General features: G+C 38.3%; 1 protein-coding gene across 9 annotated transcripts in view; it reads left to right on the forward strand.

The window, feature by feature from the left end:
* The window catches only part of LOC134528262 (echinoderm microtubule-associated protein-like 2), a 253,916-nt gene that overhangs the window by 99,115 nt on the left and 127,964 nt on the right, over window positions 1-26,837 (forward strand). For 2 of the 9 annotated variants that reach the window (XM_063361733.1, XM_063361737.1), the window contains exon 1: window positions 17,533-17,652. The exons of 4 other annotated variants lie outside the window; for them this stretch is intronic. The gene's annotated coding sequence lies outside the window, so the exon portion shown is untranslated. Of the gene's footprint in view, window positions 1-17,532; window positions 17,653-26,837 lie in introns of those variants that run through there. 3 more of the 9 variants (XM_063361725.1, XM_063361730.1, XM_063361726.1) reach the window with 2 other exon arrangements.

Raw genomic sequence — 26,837 nt, forward strand, 5'->3', positions numbered from 1 at the left:
TTTTGCTCGTAAAATAAAAAATATATAAGCAGCCTAGGCCATCATTTTGAATGATAAAATGCGCACTAAAATTGTACTGCTACTTACATAATTTCTTCATCCATATTTTATGTTTTTCTATATTCTTCTTTTACGATTCATGTTTCGTGGAATATATTGTTCCTAAAGAATATGCAATTTTATAATCACGTCTCCACAACTTGTAAAATATAACGCTAAATAATGATAGTTCAAAACTAGTAACACAATCACTCCACGCAACAAAACTCATGGGTACAAATACAACTGCCGAGCAGTTGCGATAGCTGATGCGCCAAGAGGATACCATTAGCGCTATCTGTTTACTCATTTAGGAACTGCCAGTAGAGTTATTTCTAGCTCCGTTGTCTCAAGCAATAATATAAAGATAAATTTTTTGAAAATTAATTTTATACATTAGATATAAGTTATCTTTGAGTGGGGGTACGAAAGACCCCAAGTGCACTGTGAAAGAGACTTAAAGTTAAAATATTTATTACACAGATATTTTGAAACCAAACATTTCCAGAATTTGAACAAAGCACCTAAAACACATTTTAAAGAAATGTCCTAAAATAACATAAGTCACAGGCTAAACATATGAATGCTACGAAGTGAAACATTTTCGTGGGGTCCAGAAAGACCCCACGTGATGTGTCGAAGGTTAAGAATGTTGAAGATGGTTTATTGAAATTATTATTATTTTACATAAAATTAAACATTATTGCATCGATCAGGTATCGAACAAAGGATGGGAATCCAGCGATTCAATAAATAAATTAATGGGTGATTTATTTAATAAATTTTGGAATCTTTCCCGAATTCCTAGCTAAATAATTATGGATTTTCAAGATGGTGGCCAAATGACAAGATGGTGGGTGTCACAGTAATAATAAATGATTACTGCACTCTAGCGGGTAAGAATTAAACTAACATGGCGTGAGCGCACTCTCACAAGATGGCTGCCTCCAGCAGACGAAAACAAGATGGCGGCCACCAGCAGACGAAAACAAGATGGCTGCCACCAGCAGACGAAAACAAGATGGCGGCCACCAGCAGACGAAAACAAGATGGTGGTTGATGTTTACATCGAATTTCAAAGTTCGAAAAAAAAAATTCGAATCCAAGATGGCGGCCGTGACGAAAAGTGCAACGGTGACGTCACGATTCAAAGTTGGTGGAAATTTCTAGAAATACAAAATGGTGGATGGATTAGCATGGATTGGCATACAGATTAGTATGGATTAGCATACAGATTAGCATAGATTAGCATACGGATTAGCATAGATTAGCATACGGATTGGCATAGATTGGCATAGATTAGCATAGATTGGCATAGATTAGCGTAGATTGGCATAGATTGGCATAGATTAGCATAGATTAGCATAGATTAGCAAGGTCAAAGGTCAAGTCCTGATAGCGGCTTAACAGTGGCTTGCGTTAGGGATGATTAAGCCACTTTTAGGACTTTTCTATCCACTGGGATTTTTACGGAATAAAACGGGAAATTTTCCCTCGAAACGGGAATTTTTCCCTCGAAACGGGAATTTTTCCCTCGAAACGGGAATTTTTCCCTCGAAAACGGGAAATTTTGAGTCATTTTGAGTCATTTTTGAGGAATTTTGAGGAATTTTGGGTCAAAAATGACGTCATCCAAGATGGCGGCCGGCTCCTGGCTCCTGCGCCTGTGCTTGAACCCCCCTTTTCCTATGCGTATTAACTGTCATTTTGGAAAATTTTAATGAGCTTGTTATAAACTCTTGCTATTGTTATGTAATGATTTTATTGGAAAAAATGTTGGAATTTTCCCATATTTTTCAAAAGCCTGGGAAACAAGAGTGTTTCTATAACCTTGAAATTGTGCTGTTATCGAACATTAAATTATACTGTCAGCGGAGATGTCTAAAATACCATATTTGACATTTCAGCAAACCATGCGTGTGAATCGTTAAAAAATTTTTTATCTCGCGTATGTAAATGGATAAGTTAAATTATTATTCCGAAATTTGCTATGAAAATTGATTTGCTTGACTTGTAAAAGATATGGAACTTCCTTGCAAGACTCGTTAAAATACGCATTTCTTTACTTCTTGGCAACAGTCCCTAGCATACAAGCTGTAGATTATCCAGGGTTATCAGCTGTTCAATGAGTAGGTCATGTTGACGACATGTTTTATTAGCTTGGCCTTAAGTCGTGTCAGTGACGCGTATTTAAAATTACGTAATTAGATCGAAGAAGTTTCACGCATAAAGTAATAATTTGCAAATAGGTATTTTCATACCAACAAATAATCAATTGATTCCCGAATCTTTTGGATCCGGGAAATGTATGAATCGTCAAAACGTCGATTAAGTGAAGTTGTATAAATTGTTAAGGTATTACGTATGTTATCAAAGTTCTGCTTAAACGGTTTTAAATAACATGTTACATTAATGAATTTATTTCCGTTCATTAATGATTTATTAGTTTATTTTCATTTCACACGGAGATAACTTTTTTAAAACAATTTTCAGAAAAAAAAGTATTGATTTTAATTTTAAGTTAAAAATTGTTTGAATGTTATTTATTTTAGTTAGTTTGACTAGACAATAGGGCCTAGAAGCATGTCAAAAAATAAATTGGTTCGTTTTAAGAATAAATTTATTCCCGTGAAAGTAATAGAACATTATTAGATGAGATGTGAAGTTATATCTAAGGAAAAGAACATGTTCGGAACGATTTCAATGCTTTTTTTGAAGTGAAAACTTCTTTAGTCGCGTTAAGCGATTTTTAGTAGGGGCAAAACTTACGGGTTCGCGTCACCGACATGCTAGTGACGTGTTGCGCCAAACTGTCGACGCGCAGCGGCCTGTGCACATATATACACTAATACATTGTATATACTCGACTGTATCATGTGCGTGTTCGGACTCTTTTTTTGATGGGTAAAATCTTGTGAGTTCGCATCACCGACATGCTGTAGTAGCAGTCAGTGAAGTTAATTTGACCACGTGAATACATGACCTAGGTCTGACATCAATGGTAAGTCATAGCTAGGTAATTAAATTTTTTACGTAATTTTGACATACCACTGACACCTGTTGTAACTAAAAAAAATAATGTAAGTTCAAATGATATCATGCTGACATCATACTGATATACTACCAAAATCATTTTCTTACGTACTTTTGACGTATAAATGATGTCATATTACACATTTAAAAACAAAGTTTTAAGTTTTCACATCTGACGGCAGTCCTCATGACTTCCTTTTTTTTTATTATTAAATTTATGTGCTTTGGGATGTTGAATTCAATAGAAAGTTGAATCCGATATGAGGTAGTCGTGAGAAATAATGGATATGATGGGGCGTCTGTTTTCTAAAGTTCAAGTCATTCTGTTAATCGATTGTTAGCCGGTCTTCGGCCCGAGGGAAGCAAGGCGCAGTCGATCACGGATGCAAACCGCGTCAGACGGCGGCGACCCGACAGCCGTAACCCTGTCGGGAGTGGACGGCGGTTGACGGGGCCCGCCCGTTTGAACCCGATTAGTCCGGCCCCCTGTATGACCCCCCCCCCCCTTCCCCAGGGATCAGTTTAGCGAACTCTTCTGTCGAGCGGATCCGAGGGTCGTCGAACTCCGCATGAAGAGGACCGATTCGAATACTCCGGGTGTTTCCGTACAGTCGCACCATCATTCCAGGTGTTGTGACAGCTCACCTGATAACATTACTACTGCCTTCATAACTTTAGTGGCAGCGGTTCCCCAAACGGTGCGTCGCTGCGACCCCACTAGTGGGTCGGCGGAAGGGGTTACAGGTGGGGTCGCGACTCGATCCTAAAACCATTGGAAACCATCGAATAAACCATCATAAAAGTTAAGGAAAATTGAGAAATATCGAAATTGTGTGCAAACACATATCTATTGTTAAATAAATAACTGTTTTGCTACAAAGTGCTTATATTTTGTCAACCATTTTCAAATCGTAACACAAATTGTTTATCAATAATCAATCGGTATCTTAAAAAAAAAGCATATATATATTTTTTATGGTAAATTATATATACACAAGGAAGGGGTACGATACAAATAAGGTTTTTTACTCCATCATGGACTGATAGACCGTGGAGGTATTCCTATAAGAAAAGGTGGGTCGCCAGCTGAAAAAGTTTGGGAACCACTGCTTTAGGGGATATATCCCCCACATCCTCCTCCCCCCACCCTCTTTTTTTTCTTCATCCGCCGCTGGTATGGCCAAGAGGAAAGCGCTCAGTCTTGAATTAAAGGAAACCGTAGCAAAGCTGGCTGTTAACAGGGTTTAGTTTGAGGGGGGAAAGGAACTTTGCCTGTATAATATCAATGCTGGCTTTATATGTTATTTCTTGGATTTTATTTTCTAGGTTTACTGCAACTAATGCGAAAGATTACCTCTTTGAAGTTTTGAATCAACAGCTTGATGGGCATAGCATTGTTGGGGTGGTGAGATAACTTGGCCATTGTTTACTTTAATCTGGAATAATTAAAGCTCTTGTGAGAGTACAAGGCGCCCAGGTTAGCTTACTAGCTTTCCCGAAAGTTTTATATTTGATTATCTCCACAGTACACGAGTATTGGGTGCACAATAGCGTGAATACCAATTCATATGCAAACACTCGTTCAAAACAAAAAAACTCGCGGGTCATAGCGGGATGTCCTTTTTCATATCAAAATGTATTTAATTTATACTTCTAAACGAAACAAAAAAAAAGAGATACAGAATCTTACACAACTTAAAATGTTGGTATTCAGTGCAAGTTCACATACTTAGTTGATAAAAAAGTAATTATACTGATTAGAAATTTTTTAAGAGCCCGGTGTGATACATTATGTTTCTTGATTTTGTGCTCGCATGGTAAAAGCTACAGAATTTAGAGTCGTAAATAATTTTTCACTAAGAAGCATGTTAGCATGAAACATTCTCGGTAGCCATTCGCACGAAACAAGTTTTGTTACTTTACAAGTACGGGTGTTGTTATAACTGTTGCCAAGTGTATTTGTTGGATACAGCCGCCAGCTAATATGCAGGCCGACATCTTGTTAGCCTACTCAAGTAAGATTCATGTACGTAAAGGAGAAAATGGTAAATTAAAAAAGTAAGTAGGCCACACACAAAATCATCCTATCCCATGCTTATAATATCATTGGTTTGAATTATTTTTTAAATTTCTTATTACAGTAAACGGTCGTATTGGATTAGCGATTTTGCCGTATTATCGAACGCCAATAAGGTTTAACAGGAGTGCTAAGGTAAAAAATTGATAATTAATCTGCATATTTAATGTGCGTGCGATGCATAGACCTAATGAAGTATATAAACTCTTACTGTGGACATATTTGTTATAAACGTTCAATGGTTTCTTACGTAAACGTTGGACGATTCGCCATTGGATCATTAATTCATTTGAAACGCAGTCTTTGTTCCGAACAAATAGATACTTTGGAAGGGTTTGTGTGTGTACGTTGTTTTAAGCCGCACGTTGGAATGAATGAATGAACAGCTCTTCACAAACACTCCCTTCAGCTGTCACAGCGCCTGCCGTGACGGGACATTAGGTTCCTTCCTCGTTTGAATCCTGACCACAAAGCAGCGCGTGTGTGCGCACACATAATTTATTCGAGACACTCCTACGTCTCCTAATGGTCCAGCGCGGAAGAGAGTCCGGAAGAAGTGTCGTCGCAAGGGCGTTGTTACGTCCACGCGCATGAGTTAAGCTGATTTTACAATTAAAAAAAAAAATTGGTTGTTTGTAAAGTCGGTTTACGGACGATAGTTTAACGTGACAACGTCATAACAAAACATCGATGAAATGATTGCATACTTTTATGAATAAAATTGAATCATTTTTATTTTAATAATAAAAGAATAAATACTTGAAATTATACTAGTACTCAGATTTTTAAAATGCAAGAATAATTAACCTTTATTGCCGAAATTGTTGTTGTAATAAGCAATGAAAACCACATTAACTTTTCACTTCACTTTATAAACAGTTGTCGAAACAGTTCACGTGTAGATGACTTGTAATTAATTTAAAAAAAAAACTGGCGTTTAGCTATAAAGTTTAAATATAATTATGAACAAGTTTTCAAATAAATAAATTGTAATCAAATATCTATCATCAATTATATGAATCACCATAATTTTTTAGTCAGTTGTAACATAACCTATTATTACTGCACTCGCCGACAGCGTAACAGAACACAGCGTAACGGAACAATGAGCGTAACGGGACACAGCGTAACGTAACAATTTGCGTAACGGGACACTTTCGTGCGTGCAGCCGGCGTCCATCGATTTATTAGACGTCACGTCAAAAAAGTTATAGTAATATTATGTCGCGTGCACCAGATTTGACACCCCGTGTTTTCGAACCTACTGATTCACGACAGCGCTAAGGACTGTTCGTGTGCATGGGAGACAGGTCGTGCGCCTACGAAGGAAATAAATATATACGCATGGCACAACATCCAGCGAGATAAGAGTAAAGGTGCCATTTTGGCGGGACTTGAGGAATGTTTATATTTATGTCATATTGTGGCAAGACATTGTCGAGATATTACAATGCCTCTGATAATTAAAAAAAATTTAATGCAATTACTTAGAAAAATTCACCAGAAATAAATGTAAATACAAAAAAAAACGCGTTCTCGTGTTGCAAATAAACGTATAACATGTAACTTGGTCACGAAATTTAACTTAGAATTCTTTAAAATAATACCGAGCGTGATAAATATTAGAAAATTGTGTTTTCAACTACATTTAGTGACGTAATCAAAAGCAGTTTCCGCACCCGCCCTTAGAATTCGCTTACGGAGCAGCTACGTGCACCATCGAATCATTCCACTTGCAGAGCGAAAATTTTAAACTATATAATGAAACAGCCCCGATAAAAGCGAAAAATAATTTTAAGAAATAGTAAACTCAGGCTTTGGACCTAATTTTCGACAGGAGTTTTATTAAAATACTGCCCATAATGTTAAAAGTCATTAAACAGTTAAGACTTTAAAGTTTTCCTTTGACTTTATGAAGTTTGGTTTGGGCCATTCGCCACAGATGGCAGCACCGAGATTACACATTTCCGTTCCAAGCGACTTCCATTTTATTCACGAAATTACTCCTACCAAATGCCGTATCTCGAGAGCCAAGATTTTTACATATTTTTTGTTCAAAAACTGTGTTCACAAACTGCTGGTCACATGTCACGGTCGGATACATCGTGATATTTCATTGGCGGAAAGGAACACAGGTCATATGCACTCGTGTATGTTTATAAAATCGTGAACCCAGCCTAACATATGAGAGAGGCCATCTAGCTTGAAAGACGGCTATCTCTTACGGCGTCATTAGTCAGATTTCTTCGGGTTCCGACACACCCGAGCTCACACAAGTGTCTTCCTACGTGGCGTCCTGCTAGCCACACGGCGTAACTTTAGTGTGCCATTATAAGGAATAGCCTATTTAATTATAATTAATTTTAATTAATTATAATTAACTTTAATTTTTTTTCAAGCAAAGATTCTTTACAGCCGGAAGGGTGTGTCGAGGCAATGTCTCGTCATAGCGAAACGAAAAAACAAAACAAAACAAACAAACAAGCAAGAAGCGCGATGGTAAGGAGTGGGGCGCTCGATATAGCAGTCAGGAAGGGGGAAGAGGAATAAGAATAAAGTAGATATTCAGGCCTCTGTAAGACCTTGCAGGTGTTTCCGTCGCCATGTTTCTTACAGTTTTGAACCTCCAGTGTGAACCTCCATTGTGTACGTAATTTAAGACGAATATTCTAGCTATCCAGAAAGATGTCTGCAGCAGCGTTCAATGAAATTTTTTGCATTACAGAACACTTGCAACCTTGCGGGATTGTATAATTGCGGAATTTAATTGCGTACTCGCATACCTACTTGCTCGTGTGCATATAAACTCACCTGTACACGTTTGTATACTTGAACACTTTTACACATGTTTCAAATATTTTGTGTACCTTATAAAGTTTCCTATTCCTCTATGAAGTTTCACTTTTAACGGGCGTGGTGACCACTCACCCATGTTGTTTTTATTACTGTGCAATTTACGGAAGAAAGTCTTTGTATCGCATGCACATTACTTATGCTGAATGGCTATTAATTTTTATTTGGCATTTCTGTTGAAACCATATAGATCATTTATGTGAAAGTGGCAGTGGTATGTAGGATACTGAAAAATAATATTTATTGTGGAACAGCACAATAAAAAGGTTTTAGCTTCTCCCGAGAAGCTACTATTTATGTTGTGAAATAGCATGTATCAGCATGTCATTAACAATTATTTATTACCGATTTTACAACATCGTGTGGATGAACTGTTTATCATATTTTATTTATTACCTAGTATGGGCAACACTTTATATGGGCAACACAGTCATTGCAACTGGTAGCCTGTAAATGTTATTATGTAACTATGATTTCCCGCCCCCCTTCCCCCCCCGTCAATTCAAAGTTTGGCGAATGAATGTGTGCCAAAATATTAAATGTTGTTTCTTTAAACCAGCACATATTGTCTGAAAAATCTACAGAACTGAAAATGTTAGGGCGTAAAATATCAGTCTAACTTTATTTGTTCATTAAATTTTACATTCTACAGTCAATACATAATATAAATATGCTTATCACTGACTCTTTGATTGACTCTTTAACGCTGTATGAATTCTGTTTTCATGCGCTTACAGTGTATCATTTTCATTGCTCTTTGCTAACCTGTTCCTCCTGGCATTGCTGCCGAGTCCGTGGCGCAACGATAATAAGCATGGGCGGGCATAGCGCCATATTCTGACGAGGCAGATAGTTTCAGCATTTTTCAGTGAGAAAAAAAAAGTAGCGAGCCGTGGCTTAGTTTGCCACGTTTTGGCCGCTGGCGAGTCACTGTATGTGGCTTTGTCACGATCAAGAGTTGAAAGTCAAGTGAAGGTGTATATTGAATCGAATCCACAGCAAGGAATGACCAGATACATTTAACACGCTATTTAGTTTTTCAAGACGTTCTTAATTAAAAATATATTTTTCCCCCAAATATTATTTATAAAAGAAATAATTTTCATTTGCGGAATAGGTATTAAAAGAAATATAATTTTTAGTAAATATTTCGTGTTTTCTAATTTAACGTTTTTTTCCCCATTATTTTTCAACGGCCGCCTTAAGAGCCTTATTACTATCTAGTAATTTTATAGTATTCAATAATTAAGAACTGAAGTTCCGTGTCATTTCCGATAACGTGTCAAGACTAACGGGAATTTTTGAATCGGTAGGGAACGGTAGCAATATCAGTAACAGGTAGCTGCGTGGCAAGGCATCTCCAAGTCGCATGAAGGCATCGCGCACACCGTATCTCTGCATGTGATTCCCGTACCCAGACGGGTGCCTAGTGCTTGGGAGACATCCGCGAGTTGACAGGGTATCAAAGAATTAGCACCTAACCACTGGTGACGGGTTCTATCTCTCTCTCTCTCGCTCTCTCTTTCAGGCTTTCTCTCTCGCTCTCTTTCTCTTTCTCTCTTTCTCTCTTTCTCTTTCTCTTTCTCTTTCTCTCTTTCTCTCTTTCTCTCTTTCTCTTTCTCTTTTTCTCTCTCTCTCTTTTTCTCTTTCTCTTTCTCTCTTTTTCTCTTTCTCTTTCTTTTTTTCTCTTTCTCTCTTTCTCTCTATCTCTCTTTCTCTCTCTCTCTCTCTCTCTCTCTCTCTCTCTCTCAAGGGGAAACCTAAGATTTACTCTGGTCCATTCTGAGGCCGCGTTCGCCTGGCGTTCGTGCGTATACCGATTTTTGAAGTGAAAATTCCGATCGCACGAGGGAAATAGATCGTGGCGTGGGGGAACCGGTAACCGAGGAAAGTGCGTCAGCGGCGACGCCACTCCCAACGCATGCACTTAGCGGTCGAATGGGAATACGAAAAAGGAGGGGGGGGGGATAGGTACGTAGCATAGCATTCTGTATGCTAGTTGTAACGGCCGGAAGGGGAGACGGCAGGGTAGAGGCAGAAATGACGCAGCAGTTGTACGGAATTCTCGTAACGCTGCTGTGTTAGTCTACTCCTCAGTTTTCGTAACGGCTAACGATTTACGCTACCATATTTATTTTATTTAAAGTATCTACAATTTGTTTATTCGCATGGAAAGAGTTATTTATTTGTGCAATTAACGTAATAAGTATAATTCATTTTTATGTAAATATTAAAATTGATATTGTAAAAAAAGACGTATAATCTTAAGAAGTTCGCTTTTAAAGTGTTATTTATTTTTGGAATGTGAACAGTGTTTTGAAATGTTAAAAAGGACCTGCAGACTTGTGAGATGGAGTTTATAAGTGAAATTTATATTCGATTGGAATGTTTTTTTTGTTCCATTTTATTCAGCTGGAGATCGTGGTTTAACATCATGCCTAAAAGTATTAAAAATGCAGAAGCAGATAAGAGGTATTAAAGGCAACGTGGGGATAAACCGCCAAAAGATGCGCAAAAAAAATGCATGTGAATGAATGCGACAGTACAGGGCGCAGAAAAAGTTTTTTTTTAATTTGAGGTCATACCCGCATCCTTACTATTCTCAATTATTATCTCTTTGTCAATAAAAAATGTTTAATAATTCATTTCTCTATACCTAATAACCAAAAAGTTTAAATTCCGTCATGTGTGGACTCCACGCATACATTTTTTCTCTCATTAATTAAAACCAACGCGTTGATGATTTGACTGTAAATTAAATTTATATAATACTTGTTATTTTTGGTTATACGTTTTATGTTTATTGTTTAACACATTAATTCTGATGGGAAGCTACTTTTTTTTGAAAATAAAAATATAAAAACTCATATGTTGGTAATTTACCATTTTAACGAGTGGTTAAGTTAGGTTTAAATATTACAAATTTATGATATGTTAATGGTCCGTTATGTTAGGTTAGTTACATATAAAAATAATTTAAAAGAGTGAATAGCTGGTTGGGTTCGTTTAATTACATTAAAAATATTTGAAAATAATTTAAGTGGTTCGTTAGGAATTATCAATATTAAATTTAACCATCTTAACGTAACTAATTATTCATTTTAGAGTATTTTAAATGTAGGTAATCACATTATTTTACTGTACTTTTGTTGCAGCTTACATTAACAACGGTCACAACTATTTTAAAGAATTTATAATGTAGCTTCTCAATTCTCTCATTCATCCGTTTCTAAAGACTACGAAAGACGAAATGGATAACATTCCCGCGCGTTTTTATGTGCTACCGAAGTTTCACGAGCGAGCGACGAACTGAAATGAACTTCGGAACTGTTCGTGCCACGGAATGCGCTGTTGTGAATCACAGGCTTCTGATGGGTAAAGTGATCACTTCATCATTAAAAAAAAAGTTTGGAAATTTAACGTAAACCTCACGGAAATGTACAGTTAATTCTCTGTAAAATGGATCCGATCCTCCGAGAATTTCCGTAATTCTTTTCTGCCTCGGGAGTCGTTGCCGAACATTTCTTCTAAGATGCACGAGGAGTTATTTGCCTCCGAAACTCCCCTTGTGTCTCGTTGACAACAATATCATTACTTTGGAAGAGGGTTTTTGGGAAAAGAATCTGCCACGGCCTTCGACGTTTCAAAAACATTTGGTTACTGTAGTGCTTATGTTATTCTTAAGAGCCTGCGTTGTTAAATGTTTAGAGGATGGTGTTAACTGTGACAACTTGTGGCCTCGAATGCCGTGTTTGGGAAATAGTAAACGTTAGTGAAATGGGGGTTAATTGCACTGGGGAAAACCACCAAATAATTATTTTCGTTCTCTTATTTGCCTGCTATTACGTGCCGCACACACCTCGCTTCCAGTTATGTTCACACAGCCTCGCTTATCGATCAACCTGTTTTCGTGTTTTTGGTACATCGCGGTGACGATGGAGAAACCTAACATTCACTTACCCCGAGTCAGACGCCCAAATGATGCGCGTTCGTGCATACCATTTTTTTTTTGTTATAAAAGTAAATTTAGTTAGGTTAAGTGTTACGCAAGTAAAATTCTCGTAAATTTTTCTTCTTCTTTTTTAGAATGTTTGGGAATGGAGGAGGGTTTTCGCACGTGTAGGTTATCTTAACAAAAATGAAAAGTTGGGTACGTTTTCAGTTACATAATTGTGAAATCGTTACTAAACACAATTCCCGCAAAATTTAGTTCTTTAATTTTTATTAGGATGATTGGTTCTATTTATTTTTAAAGATATTAATCGAAGTTAAGTTTTGGTCATCTTAAAATAGTCAATTTATTTGGGTTTGGTGTTTGTCCAAAAAACCTGAGCTGGTAATCTCTACAAAAATGAAAGTTTGGTTAAGTAAGGTAAACGAAATTTAAAAAAAAAAAAAAAAAAAAAAAAAACAACCTCTAAAAATCGTAGAAAACAATAAATTCTCGTAACTTGATGTTTTTGACGTGATAACGTCTTATAAATCTATGTACTCCGGCTGCACGCACGAAAAAGCATGACTCATTGTCACGTTCCACCTGAGCCAAGCGTGCAAGAACCGGCCGACCACCGTGTGAGAAAATCTTTAATATCAAACAGGTTAAGGCGGGCTTTTTAAAAGCAGCAATTTAAATTTTTTTATTTATTTGTCTAATATCGTCATTTCAAATTAACAATATATTGACTTTGATTTGATTTCAGTTTATTTCTATAACTAATAATTGTTCGTGATTATATTTAAACAAATTATTTAAATTAAATTTGCAAAAACTGTAAATAATATATGAAAATTAAAAAGCATGCAGTTTTTCATCAATGTTTTCTTATGACGTTATCGCGTAAAATTATCGTCCTTAAACCGACTTTACAGACAACCCCCCCCCCCCCCCCTTTTTTTATTCCAACACTGAAGCGGCGAACTTCGTTAGGATGCATTAGGGACTGATCGGGGCCTGGTGAATCCTAGGCTTTGAATGTGGATGTTGTCGTGTCCTGTGGCATTGTAACGGCCACCGCAGGAGCGCATGCGCGGAGCAGTGCAGGGGCTTCGCCGTTTCAGAAGCTCGCGGCTCACGACACCGCAGCATGGAGTAGGTATAATGAAATGGAAACATAGAGGAGAACTGTGTTAAAAATTACTTAGTGGGCGTAAAAAAAAAGAAACACAATCTCAGTAAATATGGTGTTCAGACTGAAGAAAATATATTGCATGCGAGGAAATGAAAAAAAAAAAAAAATATGCATAGTAGATTCTCGCTAATTCGGACTATATTGGACCTGTCTAGGATCACCGAAAATCCGGATTAAACAGAACTTAAAATTCACTTAGTACAAGATTTAGGTGATAAAACAGTAAAATTCTATGTTTTTACCCTTCATAAATCCAACTTTTTGTTCAGCTTAATTTTAGCTGTAATACTTTTGTACACGTAGACGTAATTCAAAAATTAGTAAATCATAATAAATCTTTTTTAAATACCGTCCGGATAAACCGGATTTCCGGACGAGCCTGTGCCCGGACTAGCGGGACTATACTACTTACTGTATCGGTAATTACTTGCATCGTCAACTAGGCAGAAACAGTTCCCAATGCCAGAAGTGAACAAGGCGAACAGCGCTAAGTGTTGTTAAGTGGCCAAGTTGTCAACTAGGTACTGTAATGACTCATTCACTACTACCCTTGACAGGTTTTTGCGCCTGTCACTGCCTCTGTTCTCAAGGCTCTTGGGATGCCAACTCGCAGTGGACTGTACCCCTCTTCTCTCTCTCTCTTCCAAATTGGTGGAATCGCATGGGCTTTTGCCTAAAGGGGGCAGTCCACAATTATCTAAGATCTACTTAATAAAACTCTTAACACTGACTGACAGACAAAGAACAGCTGAAACCGGCGGGTCTAGAAGCATGGCATTTTGCATAGGAGTTCCTTATATAATGTAGGAGCACTAAGAAAGGATTTTTGAAAATTCATTCTCTAAGGGAGGGGATTAGATTTTGTATAGAAGTTGCATATTACTCAGAAACATCGTCATCAATATATCTCATTATCAATATCATTCACCATCAGTATCAATCTCAAATAAATATCAAACATCACCAATATGAATCAACCTAACTATTGTTGTTGTGTTGTACTACATCGCCCTCAAAACTGTCTCGGGGCAACCTTTTTTTTTAGAGGACTGTAATACATACATTACACGACGTAGGTAAACACCATCGTATTTGCAATTCATCCGCGCTGTATTGCAAAGTATAAATGCAGGATGTCTGAAAACATGCTGATGTGCGTGCATTCATCAGCTCCGAATCGCTTGTCAAGATCTTCAGTGAATTATTCAGGTCAGACTGAAAACCACGTGTCGCGTTAGCATGAATTGTTGATTCCCTTCGCGTGTTTCGAACACGAGTGAATGTCCTCCATTCGTGTCGATGCTCTTGTGCGAGTCTTCAGAGACACGTTCCCCTGCTCTGAGCTGCTCACCGACATCTTCATTCCAACACTATCTTATCTTTCCCATTTGGGTAGCAAAACATTATTTTTTGTTATAATGAAGTTCAACGGTAATTCTTTGCTGGCGTGTTGTTAGCATCTTTTTGTTTAACAATACTCGCTTCATGATAGAATTTTCACCATTTTTATTAGCGAGTTTCTTCCAGGCTACCAAACAATTTTTTTTTTTGGTTGGTTTCAAAATTCTTTTATTCAGAAAAGTAGTTACATCCAGCATATATCTCAGACTTTACAATGAGAAATCGTTACATATGCAACCGTGCTAGACGTTTTAGTCTCTTCCTGTCGATTGGGCGCGAAAATAAAGTTAATTTGTACCCCCCAAACCCAACCCAAATCTTGTATAACGTATCCACCTCAATTTCTGGCTCGCCACAGTAGTGACTGTACATGTAAAAATACGTCGTCTAGACAAGTACACTTACACGCTGTTAAAAATGTTCTCCTTCAATTATTGTTATGTGCGGGAAAACAGGTTCGGAAAGGATAGCCCAATTAATAAGATACAGTTTTAATTATTACCTAATATTTAAACTATTCGTTAAGTTTATACTTCAATTAATCAATCTTTCATTAGGTTCGCAGTTAACACTCCCCACTGGAGCTCGAATCTACAGTGGCGCTCTCTACTGCTCGTCTCTTACCGCGCACCTCTGTCCCGACACACTGCCTCACACTACTCACTCGTCCGCCGCACACACATCACCAGGTTGTTCTGTCCCCGATGCATTAATCCTCACACACGAAGTCCCCGCCGCTCGCCGCCCGCTATCGCTCGCCAAGGGCCAGTCCCTCCGTTTATACACCTGCCAAGTCCTCCGAAGTGTCGCGTCAACAGAATCCCCGTCTCAACAATGGCGTCGTCAAGCCACTTCGCGCAGGGGAAGCCTAAGATGTACATCAAGTTCTGTTCCTGCCCGAACACGCCCGAATATTCACCTTCGGCCAACCTCGGGTTTATTTATATATATTTATATTTCTGTTTATTTTAATGTAGCTATACTAACCTAACTAACCGTCCATAGTGTTTAAAAGTGTTTTAAGGTAGCTAACCTAACCGACCACTTTTAATATTTGAATTCATTTTTCCTGCGCAAAAATAAAACAAATCCCGAGGTTGGTCGAACGTGAATATTCGGGCGTGTTCGGGCAGGGACAGAACTTGATGTACATCTTAGGCTTCTCTTCGCGCAGACGGGGCTCTGGAAACGTGCCGAACACTCGAGAGCCACAGAGAATGTGAAAGCGGAATGGCAAGGGGAAGGGCGCAGCGAGGCGCCTCTGCTGGTTGTATTAGGCGTGTAGCGGTAATGGAGGGATGGGCGCTAACTGTGTCGCAGCCCATCGGCAGGCAGGTGCGTGAGCTGACTGGCCAGCCCAATCGCTAGAGTCCTCGTAACAATATGAAGAACATATTGCAGTATTAAAAATAAACCTTCTACAGCAAAAAAGCTCGCTTATCATTTACAGGTACATGTTTACCCTGTTTACAACTGAACATAGAACTTACAAGTTTACAATCTTCGAAGATCCAGTTGTTTGGAGATATGAAGAATATTTCGCTTATTTGAAGGGCAATCTTCGTTGAAAGGTTGTAGTGCAAATAATCTTGGGTTTAGCTTAGCGATAGTGCATTCCTGCGAATCAGGATGGGTTTGGAATCAGTTACGCTTTTATCTCGCTCAGGAAGGCGTTTGTAAATATTAAGTTACTGGGCCCTTTTACACCATCAACTGTAAAGGGAGCGTCCTAGGCTAAGTTAAAGTTTATGTAATTCTAAATACACACGTATAAAACGTGAGAGTATTGATTCCGATTGTTTGGAGTAGCTGTAATGCCACGAATCATCCAATGGGCTAATTTTTGCTTGACCACTAACAGGTAATTAACGATCTTTACTGCTAGCAGAGGGCGGGCCAGTTAAACTTACGTAATCGACTCTTGTGTAGGAGGTTGGTAGCAATGCTAGTATGGGAACGTGGTGGTCAGGGTGATGGGCAGTATAAAAAAGGGTTGTGTGCGTCCGTGTGTGTGTGTGTGAGGCGGGGAAAAAAGGTTGGGAGGTGGGGTTTAAAACGTTAATGCGGGGAAGCGGGGAGTATTTGAAAGAGATTCTCAGCTCATTAAACCTCGATTGTATGGGGCGGGATTAAAAGCTATAGACGTAATATAAAACTTATGTGCGTGTGATCGTATTGTGCTTATTTCAGCGAGCTTCTATTATAAAACTCGCTTACACTCTCGTTAGGGGCTTTGGTGAGTGGTAATGTATACATTTATAGGTATATTCTGAATCACATTTTTTGTCGCCTTCTTTGTTTTTTTCTATTTTTTTATATAAATTTTAATGAAATAAAATGGAACCAACTTATTATTAATAGCATTGCCGTACTTTTGTCCGTAATAGATACATCGATAACCAATGAGAACACAGAAATGGTAATTGAGTATCTATGAAAGTATACCAGTTGACAACTACTTTACTCGTTATGCCAAAGTGAGCAGCGAGTTAACAAGTTAGCGTGAATCTTTGAGCGTGTTTGTGTAAGTCATGTATGTATTAATATCTGTGTATATATATAGCCTGAATTAAATTCGCCTGCTAATGTCCTCGTTGCAAGTAAACTCGCTCAATTGAATCATGTTGACTTGTTCGGTTAGGCATTGCGAGTAATGTTAAAAACTGTTGTACTTTTATTAATACTTAATTGTCACGTATATTTACACATGAATATATAATAGTTGAGTGTCAGGCGCACGCAGTTTCGCTTGTTTAACGGTTGGCAGCAGTGCTAGTGGGTGATGTCAGTGTTGAATGGGCGAGGGGAAAGGGAAGGTAACGGTCCAAGCACATTAGGGAGGGCAGCGAGGACCGTTTGAAAGGAGTCACTCTCCCCCAAGAGAGCCTATTGGCCGCGGTACCCCGGGGGAGGGGTGATGTTTGCGTGATGGGTAATAGTGGTGTCGGCGCGGGGCGGAGGTTGGCCGCCCTGACCGCCATAGCCGCCGGCGTCCCCCTGCCCGGCATTGTTGTGCGGGCTTCGCGCGCCGGCAGTCGTGTTGTGCTGCGGGTTGGGAACTGGCGTGCTTTTGTTTCCGTGTGCTTCCGCGGGCGGCGCTGACTGCCGGGTTCTCGCGGCGTAAGTAGAAGGCTAGTGGCAGTTGTGGGGGCAACCGAAAAATATTTAAAAAAAATCAGAATGATTTACTTAATGCTATTCATTCCCTTCCTCTCATAGATCGACGTTACGTTAGTTAATGCCCCGCCGATTACGGTAAACGTATATATGATTTACGAACTAGAACGTATATATTTTTTGATCTGTGCCAAAAATTATTTTATTTATATTATAACCCTTCAAAGTTCATGGATTAAAAAAAAAAATGGTGTAGATTTTAAGGAGGGAGGAGATAAAAAGTTTTCAGTATAATGTAATTATTACATAATATTTTGAATGATTTGCAGCCCGGTTAAACCGATTTTAGGAAACTTTGACATCAGGGTGTCCACATGTCTCAAAAGTCACGGAAGTCTTGGAAATAGTAAATAAACTGAAGGACTGATAATGAAATTCACGAAGGAAAAAAGTCAATAAACAGTGACTGTGCTGTAACCTGTAAGTCACGTTACGTTTCCGTTTACAGTCTGACAGTTTAAATGCAAATAATTTGAAGAAAGTCCACTTTAAACCATGTGAAAAATCATCTCTGAAAATGTTTCAGCTTCCTATTTAAGTCGGTACAACCCTACTTTGGTAGACGTCTTTTGAATAAACGTACTTTATTTTGATTTTATATGGAAACGACCCTGCTACTAAAAAAAGGCTTCAGTAAAAGTGGTATTAAAAGTACGTAACAAAGTACTGAAATTGGTTTAGTTATTTGTAGACATCCTGTGATGCAACTTAGTAAAATTCGCGAGTGAAGAAACTTTTTAGTTTCATTAATGGCTTGAAAAACATTGGGGTACGTTATTTCGCAAGCGACACACTGCTTTGTGATAATTAGGCAGAGTTATATGAAATAGCTACACGATGCATAAGGGGTTATGCAAAATCCTAAAAAAAATTTTTTTATGTGTATAATTATATGTAAGTATAGGCCTATATAATGTAATAGTTTCGTATCACGTATCCGAGTTTAACCCCGAATCCTATGATAACATGAAGCAAAAAACTCGTCTATCACAATACAAACGATTATGTCTGGTCTTGTGGAAATTTTTCTCATTTCGTTTTTTTACATTTTACGATCATAATTGATTGTCATATATAACAAGTGTGTGTTTATGTCCAGGATCTTGCGACGTACTAAATTAAAATGGTAAGGATCAAAAGATAGATGCATATGGGATACGGAACTCTTTACCTCCATTTGAAAGCACACAGCGTGGAAAGTGGTTTTCCCCTTCCCTACCCCCTCCGAATGGAAATTCCGCGTACGCTCATGCGCTGCATGTCGTCGCTTTGTGTGCGTTGTGCGCGTGCGCACGTGTGTGTTTTGGGGGAGGGGGGGGGCGTCTTGTTCGAAGGACACGTCATCGTCCTTGTTTTGATGGGGGGGGGGGGGGGGGAGGGTGATCACCCTCCTCGTCAGACAATACGAGGGGGTTGCTGTGGCGCGTTTCGCGTCCTTCACAACCGGGGCTAGGAATTGGATGAAAAGGGGAGGGGGGTGGCGGCGTTGCGAAACTTTTTTTTGTTCGAAAACTGTCCAGGAAAGTGAGCTAGATAAAATACTGTAATCGTAAAACTTGCTTTTTATCATCTGCTTCCAGCCAGTGGCCGGGTCAGCAAAGTAAAAATGCCTCCAGCTTACATCTGTTTTATTCTTCTTCTCTCTTCCTTCACGCCCTCCTTTAATTATCTGCTCTTCCCCCCTTCTTCGTTGACTTCATCACTTTCCCAAGCAGACTCTCTTTTTCCCATTCTCTGAACATGGCCATACCATCTTATTCTTGCTTTTAAAATGATCTCATTAAAGTCCTGTATTCCGGCTCTCGTTTTCACCGTCTCTTTCCTAAAATTTTCTCGCCTTTTTACTGTCAACATACTCTTCATAAACCTCATACGTATTATTTTTTCACAACACTACGAAAATCGTGCCCGTTACTAACAACAGACGGTTCGCTGTTGTCTCATAATGCCCAAGTTCCATTAGGTTTGTGACAAACGGCAGCGACAGAAAGTCATTTATTTTTGAGATGGCGTCTGACGCTCGAACAGTTCCGAACATATCCCAAGTTCTCCGCTTCTAACCAGCCTTTCACTTTAATTACGATCACCTTTAGGCGCGAAAACATCTCCCCCTCCTCCCCTAACGCAAACCTCCGAAAAATAAAAATTTGCTATTATTTTATTTACATACGTAGACCTAATCCATTTTTTTTTACTTTTACAACAAAAAAATTCTCGAAGTTGCACGGTCGCGGCCTGGCGCCCATTTAGAATATATATATATATATATATATATATATATATATATATATATATATATATATATATATATATATTTCTCGGTCTTGTAACCAAGGACACTTTGTAGAGACTCCCATGTTGGTGAAAGTTCCCTATTGGAGTAGTCTTTAGGGGGTGGTTGGGTGGGTAGTAGGTTTCTGTATATTTATTAACTTCGGCAAATGCCGACGGGAAGTAAAACAAACAATACGTAAAACAAAAGCATTTTTAATGTGCAGTGGTAACCATATCCTGCATACTAATGCCAGTAACTTACAAACAACGAGTCTAAATTCAATATAACTTTGGCTGCAGATTCATCAAGACAAAATAAGTTGAAAACATGTATACCACTCATGATCTAAGTGTTTGCCAACGCCGATATACGTCTTTGAAGTTAACAATATTTTTATTGTAAATAATAGACACATATTTCAGATTGAACATTGATCGTCTAGATTATGTTTAACTGAATGATATTATATTTATCACTGTAGAAAAATTATTTCATTTAAATAATCACACAAAATTCGCGGTGGTCGTAGAACTTCATTCAATTAAACACAATCCAGACGGCCATTGTTTAATCTTAAATACATTATCTATTATTTACAGTGAAAATATTGTTCAGCTCTAACTTTAGACCATGAGTCGTATATATGCTGTCGCGATGAATCTGCAGTCGAAGTTGTCGATTGGATTCACACTCACGTTGTATAGTCTTTTTTAAAAGCGCCTTACTTTTATCAAAACAAATTATCGTTTTTTTTCCTTACATAGGCTAGTTATTTTCTTAAGTCTCTCGTTCCGGGAAAGTTTTTTTTTGTTTATAACTCGCGACCAAAAAAAATTCTGACCAATTTAGGATTTTTGAAACGAATTCAATTAGAATTACAAGTTATTTATCAACAAAAACCACGGTATTATACACGTTCGGAAGACTATAAAAATCTGTTACTAAAACAAAACCAAGTGTAACAATGTTACTACCCTTTCGAATAGTTTTATATATTATCCACAATAAAGGAGTTAATTTTGATGCAAATATTCAAAAGAACGATTTTTGGGTTGTCTGAAAACAAATCATTTTCCTTGAATGCAAAGCATACTTTTAAAACATAAGGGTTGTTGCATTATTTCGAGATTGGCAATAGTTTAGGGATCAACTTCGTTAATATTGTTCCTTATTCGCATCCAGTTTATATTGAAGTTTTATAATTCATATTTTCAAAATCATATATTTTGATTAGGTACAGTTTCGAATCACAAACACATTTACATTTGCGTTAAAATACAATTGCTCCCGAAAACAGTTCTACAACATTTTTTATACATATTTTCAAAATCAAATAACATTTTGGCAATTCTGTAGCTTTGCATCACAAACACAACAATTTATGTCTTTATCTTAATATTACATTGCAGACCTGCCAACTCTCACGATTTTGGTGTGAGGCTCATGATTTTAAGGTCCATCTCACGCCCTCACGCCAAAATAGTGTTTCCTCACGATTTTTCGGGGCCCCAAGATTTTGTTTGTAAAAGTTACAAAACAAGTTTTACGAAAGCTTACAGTAACGAGTTTCCATCAATACTCGAGTCATGTAAAGGAAGCAATTTTGCGTTTTGTAGCGTGTGCCGTGCTGATTTTTCTATCTCGCATAGTGGAAGAGGAGACATTGTGAAACATGTCGCTACCAAAAAACACAACTAACACGTGAAGTGTATTGTTCCAATAAAAAATTAATTTTGCTGTGAACAGTGATAATAGTGTTACACGAGCAAAATGTTATTTTACATCTTTTTTAGTTGCGGCCGTGCATGATCACTACACAACAGCGCTAAATTATGTTCAACTAAATTAAATCTGCAACCTATAATTTGTTAAAATAAATTTTTAAGCAGAGACCATGTAACATATGTACAGGTATGTCACTTAAATTTAAAGATTCTCATTTGTTGTTTTTTATATCTAACCTGTATTTATGGGCCTGAAAATTTTTATCGAGGACCTCATGATTTTTTAAATTTGAATGTTGGCAGGTCTGACATTGTAAACTTTATAACTGGATACGCAATAAGGAACAATTACCTTGGCTTCAGCCCTCTCACCCGAGGATGTGTGGATGTCTCGCTGCCGCAAGTTGGCCAACCTGTCTCCCGGCAGTCGCCGGTCGCTCCGCCCCAGGCCGGGGTATCGCGTGTCGTTCAGTTTCGATCGCCTCGTCCCAGGCCCGCCAACACGAGCGAGACCCGCGCTGTTAGGTTGTTTCCAGCGCACCCAGGGGCGGATGCAAGAGTGACATCTAGGCGGGCCTCGCGTTTTCTGGAACACCCCCCCTTCCCACACAACACCGGAGGACTGTCGAAGCTCCTTCGAGAAAACTTTACGAATAAATAACGTATTTTCATAACGTGAATTACCCTTAACAACTGTATAATTGGCACTACAATAAAATAAATTATATCCAAAATATTAGGATATCAATAAAAGATAAAACAGAATTGCAATTTGGGATTTCCTGATATCGAGGTTAATTAATTTAACATGTATATACTAATATGGTCTAGATATTAAGATTCACTTCAAATACAGCCTAACTTTCATAAGTATTTCAGTTAATATAACTCTTAATTTTATCCAGGACATTTATCGATCCACCTCTGAGCAGAATTTTGTCTCGAATGACACTTTTGACGTGGTTTTGTTTAGAAAAAATATGATCTAAATTGTCATGGTTTTTTTTTCAATTAGTTATTTTTCACCTAATGAAATAATGCGCAAATTTTTGTTTTAGATATGTTTAGGATATACTGTAATATTTTGCATACAATAGCAGCAATTAATTGGCACACAGCTGCAGCCATTCAGGAAACACTCCTCTCTGGCGAGAGTATTCAAGGCAGAAGAACTTCTGATAACCGCAGTGGGTAACTCTACCCTGATGATGGCGACTGCAGTGTCGACCGAAACGTCGGTGATATATTCGCCTTGGACGCGGCTACAACCCAGAAGCCAAGCTACTTCAGCTGCAAGTAGGAAGTTAGTGCCAAAACATTCCGTCGCCATGAAGTGCCCCTAGTGTTTTCCACACTCGAGTTGAGCTCAAGTTAGCACGAAAAAATAACGTACGGAACTTGTTGCACTAATACAAAGATACAGTGACAGTGAATGAGTGTTGCACGGACATAAGACGTACAATAGAGCGAGGCAGGCACGTTTGCAAAGTCATGACCTGATTAAACTGCGCATGTATTTTGCTTGGTCTTTACTTTAACTGACTACTGGCCTTATTGCCGAGTCAGACTCCAGTGGAGTACATAGTTGAATGTTAGCATTTCTTTTTGGAACAGACTTTGAAACTGGGTTAGATGTTTTGTTTAATATTAGTGTGTAGTATAGCAAAGTTTCTCGTGTAAATATTAATTTGAAGTATACAAAACAATTTAAGAGAGTCTTTCAGTACTCGCCAGAGATGTGCAACATCAAACCATGGTGACGAGAAAATTCACGTTTTCTCACGTTGCAAATGACACTTGTAATACGAAACTCGGACACGAAATTTAACGTAGAATTCTTTAAAATAATGCCGAGCGTGACAAATATACTTGAACAAAAAAAAAAAACTATATTTCGGAACGCGAACCATGAGTAGATTCCGCACCCACCGCTAAGAATTCGCTGCCGGAGCAGCTACGTTGCCTATCGAATCATTCGATTTGCCAGACAGAATTTTCAAACTATACAGCGAAACAGCTCCGATAAAAAAGAAATAAAAATATTTGGAAAAAAAAATACTGAACCACGGGCTTTGGACTGGATTTTCGACAAGTAGTTTTATTATAATACTGCCCATCTTGATAAAAATTACATAAAAGGTTAATGCCGCAACGTTTCCCTTTGTCTTTGTGAACTTTGCTTCGCGCCATCCTTCACAGATGTCAGCACCGTGGTTAACGCGGTTTACTGTATTATCCTTCGAGCCTAGTGTTGTCCACTGAGAAAGTAAGTAATTATTTTCGGTGTCATCGCAGTGTTTGTCGAAGTGTTCCCTGGGGAGTGAAGGGGGTTGGGGGGGGGGGGGGTGTTCCTGGCCAGGGGCATCTCGGCCGGACGCTGTCCCGGGGAAGTGCCGGGTTCGATGCCAGGTCAGGTGGGTCGGGTGGGTCGACGCTGCTATTTCGAGCCGGCTCTGGCCGCCGATCAGGCGGTGTGGACAGCGCGCCAAGGCCGGGCGGGTGTCGCAACGACATACACCAGCTGGGACTGAGGCCGCGGGCCGCAGCTGTCTCTACCGCCCCGAGCTCTCCGTCCGTTCCTGTCTCATCTTCGCGATTATCAACAGCACACACACACACACACACACACACACACACACACACACAAAATTGTAAAGTCGGTTTACGGACGATAGTTTAACGTGACGTCATAACAAAACATTGATGAAATGATTGCATACTTTTATGAATAAAATTGAATCATTTTTATTTTAATAATAAAAGAATAAATACTTTAAATATATACTAGTAATCAGATTTTTAAAATACAAGATTAATTAACCTTTACTGCCGAAATTGTTGTTGTAATAAGCAATGAAAACCACATTAACTTTTCACTTCACTTTATAAACAGTCGAGTGGAAGAGAGAGAGAGAGAGATGCGGCGCAAGCGTACAATGAGCGTAACGGGACACAGCGTAACGGAACAATGTGCGTAACGGGACACTTTTTCGTGCGTGCAGCCGGCGTTCATCGATTTATTAGACGTTGTCACGTCAAAAAAAAGCGCGTGTTCTTACGTGCACGCGTTACGTGATATAAATATAACTTAATTTTGTATGAAAATAATTAATGAAATAAAATAACAGTGGGTACTGGAGTGATATTGTAGATACGGTTGGTAAAGTATTAATTCAAACAAATAATATTTTTTAAAAAATACTCAATATTCGATATTATTTTAAACACAAGTATAAAATTATTTAATTCATTAAAAATTTCGAGATAAATTTTAACTAATAATGAGAATCAATAAATATGTTGAATGTTTATTCTAATTTATTTATTAAATAATAATATAATGATTTATAATGCAAATTAAACATACGGGAACATACCTCACTTATATACATACACTTTAAAAAGTTTATAAGCACAATTTATATCACTATTATTCACAGTGAATAAATCTTTTAATGATTTTACCAGTATTCAGTATCGGTCATTAAAATACAAGATTTAAAAAAGTTATTTTATTATTTTATTTATATTAATCGTTTTAATGCAAAATTAATATTATTTTATTACGCCAAGTAGGTATAACTTGTAACGCGTCTACGTAGGTACATGTACGCGTTTTTTTTTAATGGTCTCGGCCGTTGGACAAGCCTATAGTTTGTAAAAGCGAAAAGGGGGTTGGTTGGGAGTGGGGTGGGGTGTGCGGTTATTTTTTAATATACTGTTGATTTTTTTTTAGTTTTTGAAGTTTTTGGGTGATTATGAATTTTGCGTGTTAAGATTTATTTAATTTGCAGGCATTGATATTTAGTTAATCTGCGCAGGGAGGTAGTTGCGCTTTGTGCATATTTTCAAGTAAATTGTAAATACGTGACATTTATTGTTAGTGTTGGTTTTAAGGGCGTGTGTGCTGGGTGTGCGCCATAGAACAAGGAGAGAGATAGAGAAGTGCGACTCTTACAGTGGAAACTGAAACCATGTTTCACGTGACAAGTGACGCTATCTGTTGGGTGGGCCCATAACTACTAGCAAAAAAAAAAATTATTCGGAATAGAGTTTTTAGTACAAAGTTTTATATTAGTAATGTTAATTTATATATTTGACGACTAATTACTTGGTAAGAAGTGATTTTAACTTTGCTAGCTGGCTAGAGCCTTTGTTGTTAAAATGTCATGTTATACATAAATATGTAGGAGATGCAAACATTTCTGGTTTGCCACACCACAAAATATGTAGTTAGCCACCAAAATAGAGTGAATTAATTTTAACTAGCTTGTTTTGCCTGATGATAGCTTAATGCATTACTTCTCACAATCAGCGCAGCTATGTAGCAGTATATTATGAAAGGTACTATCTAGCGGACGGGTCCAAAACTACTTCGTGAAACTATGTCTCAGTTTCTCCCGCATGGTGTTCGTCTCCACAGCGCAGCTACCAATAACCCTCCGGCCCTCTGCCCGCATTCTTGGAGGCGGGACAGGAATGACCGGTTTGCCGTCGGCGGAGGCTCCGGAGTTGGCTCGTAGGGACTTCACTTCCTCGTCCACGGCCGAGGTCAAGGACTAAACCTTGACGGGCCCTCAGGGGGGGGGGGGGGGGGTGTTGGGGGATACACACCCTCCTCCTCTCCCCGTAACCCGAATTGTAATTCCGAGCACGTTCCTGGCTGATTATGTAGCTTGCTCGAATCACACATGTTGGGTAGGATGGGATGGATCAAAAGGAATGATTTCGATGTTTTAGGAAGAATCAGAGGGGATGATTTAGTTTTTTTTTAAATTCTCGTATTATTGAAATGTTTCTAATGTAAAAAAAAATCTTTATAACAGTAGGCGTTTGAAGTTAATGTATCAAACCTAACATTAAAAAAAATGGACACACGCCATCGCTGAATTTATTTTGAAATTGTAAAGCGAATGTTATAAAATAAAAAAATGGTTAAAAATTACCTTTTTCTACTCTAAGTGGAATAATTTGGAAATATAGCGCCAAAAAAATATTTTGAGTTTACAGGGGGGGGGGGGGGGGGAGTTTTCCCTTAATCTGCGACCCAAGGATTTTGGCGTTTGGGGTTAACGGACGCGAGTCATCTGTGGCTAGTGATTTTGATTGTTGTGTGTGTTTCCTTATTC

This window comes from Bacillus rossius, chromosome 1 (assembly GCF_032445375.1).
Source record: "Bacillus rossius redtenbacheri isolate Brsri chromosome 1, Brsri_v3, whole genome shotgun sequence".
NCBI lineage: Eukaryota > Metazoa > Arthropoda > Insecta > Phasmatodea > Bacillidae > Bacillus > Bacillus rossius.